This window comes from Petaurus breviceps, unplaced genomic scaffold (genome assembly GCF_028583685.1).
Source record: "Petaurus breviceps papuanus isolate PSGF00001 unplaced genomic scaffold, PetGlider_PUasm1.0 545, whole genome shotgun sequence".
Taxonomy (NCBI): domain Eukaryota; kingdom Metazoa; phylum Chordata; class Mammalia; order Diprotodontia; family Petauridae; genus Petaurus; species Petaurus breviceps.
The window spans coordinates 2952760-2955165 of NW_027186366.1; the positions used below are offsets into that span (position 1 = coordinate 2952760).

At 49.8% G+C, this 2406-nt stretch overlaps 1 protein-coding gene across 4 annotated transcripts in view; it reads left to right on the forward strand.

Annotated features, from left to right (window-relative positions):
* Positions 1-2406, forward strand: part of MIGA1 (mitoguardin 1) — a 48976-nt gene that overhangs the window by 27295 nt on the left and 19275 nt on the right. The window lies entirely within an intron of this gene.

The window sequence follows — 2406 nt, forward strand, 5'->3', positions numbered from 1 at the left end:
CTGGTGCCACGGGCTGGATCCGGCCTGCCCCTGTCCTGGCCATGTTGCCTCCCTCACCCAGAGCTCAGGGGCAGGTTCTGCCCCTTCTTTCCTTTCAGGCCCTTCTTGTAACCTGCCCTCTGCAGTCAGCGTTTGAGGACAGATCTCTCCCTTAATCTACCCTCCCTTTTCCCCCTTCCCTCCTGTTTCTTTGGTGGGTATAAGGTATTTCTGTGCCCAGTGCAGTGTGTCTCTTGTGTGCTTTTCATTCTTTTGAGCAGTTCAGATGAAGGGGAGTTGGGCTTGTGTGTTTCTTATCGTCTTGTGGAATTGTCCATTTCTGTTTGGTCCATTCTAGTTTTCAGGGAGTTCGCTTCTTGGGTCAAATTTGCCTCTCATTGCAAGCGGTCAATTCATTTTTTCGGTTCCCAGAGCTTTCCTTTGATTTGTAAAGTCATTTTTAGCTCCTTTTTCCAACTCCTAGCAGGGCTCACCTCTGCGGCCCAGAGATGTCTGGAATGTGGAGAGGAGAGTGTGCGTTTACGCAGTCCCTCAAGGGCTCCCTAGTTCATTCAGAGATCGCGCCTACCCCTGTCTCCTCCTCCCTCTTTTTCCGTCCACCTGACTGGCCATTGGGCTCTTTGGCTCAGCCGACTCAGTCATGGTGTGGATGCTCTTGTTTGACCAGTTCCACTGATCTACAGGGAGCTTCTGGGGCAGACCAGAGAGTGGACCCATCCTGCTGGCACACGAGGCTATTGTCACAGCCCCCAGGAGAGCCAGAGAAAAGGGGTCAGAAGGAGTGCTTCTGAAGGCCAGTCTGTTGAGAGGTGATCAGGAGCTGAGCACTGGCTCTTGTTGGTGAGCCCAAGGAAGGGAACTCTGGCTGTCTGGGGATACTGAAAGAGCCGTTCAGTGGCCCTGCATGGCGAAAGGGAGTTTTAGGCCTCTTCGGTCTTCTCACTCGTGCTTCCAGGGAAGCCGTTTTTTTCTCAAAAGGATTGCATTTTATTTTACTTTAATCGAAAATATAAAAGCAAATTATGTTTCAGATCTCATCCAGTAGATTTTGTTTTTATCCTTTAAAAAAAACGTCCTCTGAGCCAGCAAGGCCCAGCACCCTCCTCCTCTTTGACTTGTCCTGATTCCAGAACCCTCCCAAGGCCTGGAGCAAGAGGAGTGGGTGGGATGTGGCTTGTGGAGGCAGATTCGATGAGCCAAGATCTGAAGGACAGTGGCAGCTGGCTGCCAAGTGCCCATGGGTGGAAATCCATCAACTCCTGGGGAATGTCTGCAGTCTGGAGTTTCTCTCTGAATTAGAGTGAAAGGCCCATGAAACCAGCATAGTCACACAGTCATCCTGTTTAAAAGCTAAACCTGCTCTATGTCTATGTGTGTGTGTGCGTGCATGGCTGCGTGGGATAGCTTTGGTGAAAGCAGACTGGGGTAGTTCTGTGGATTTGGGAACAGCAGTGGCAGCTGTGAGTCTTGTTTTATATGGAAAGTGAAAAAAAAAACCTGATTTTACTTCCAAGGTAAGGCAAATTTATAAAAAAGGGTGTTGAAAATTTGCTTTTAAAATGAGTTTGGCTTTTGTAAAAGCTCAGCATTGTCCCAGTGACTGTGACTTGATAGGTGCTTTGGGATGGGGGGGAGGGGTGGGAGTGGGATAGAAGATCCTACTTCCATCTGTATTCATTCTTAGAATTCCTGTGAAGTTCATCGGAAAGAAATTCAGATTTCAGCTTAAACTTTCTAGCTCAAATATGTGGGGAAATGACCCATTCAGTGTCCACCATCCTCCTCACTGAGTGCCTGTGGCTTGGAAAGAAAAGAAGGAAGCATCCACCCCGATTCAGCTGTGCTGTGTGGGGTCAGTGCAGATCCAAGGAGTGTAAGAAAGCCTGGGCTCGGGCATGGGGATGTTTCCTGCCCAAGCCCAATTCTCCTGGCACTCAGGGTCTGTGGTCCCAGGAGCTTGGAAACACTGTGTCACTGGGGGACAGTTGGGGGCCCAAAGAGAGGTGGGCAAAGCAGCTCAGGATTCCAGCTGACTGAGAACCCAAGGGCAGAAAATTTAGGAAACATTTCTCTCTCATAGTCAACACATTGCTTTTGAAAGGCTGATGTGGTGACTCTCTTGTGATGCCCGAGGGGTCCCTTGGGGCCCTGAAGCCACTTAGGCAGTTTGGTGGGACTTGGGGTAGGTCTGAGGTCCAGGCTTCCACCCTCTTGGTTATGCCCCCCCCCTTTTTTTTTTTTGCTTTTTGGAGGGCAAGTGGGGTTAAGTGACTTGCCCAAGGTAACATGGCTAGTATTTGTGTTAAGTGTCTGAGGCCGGATTTGAACTCAGGTCCTCCTGACTCCAGGGCTGGTGCTCTATTCACTGTGCCACCTAGCCACCTCCCACCCTTTTTTTTTTTTTTT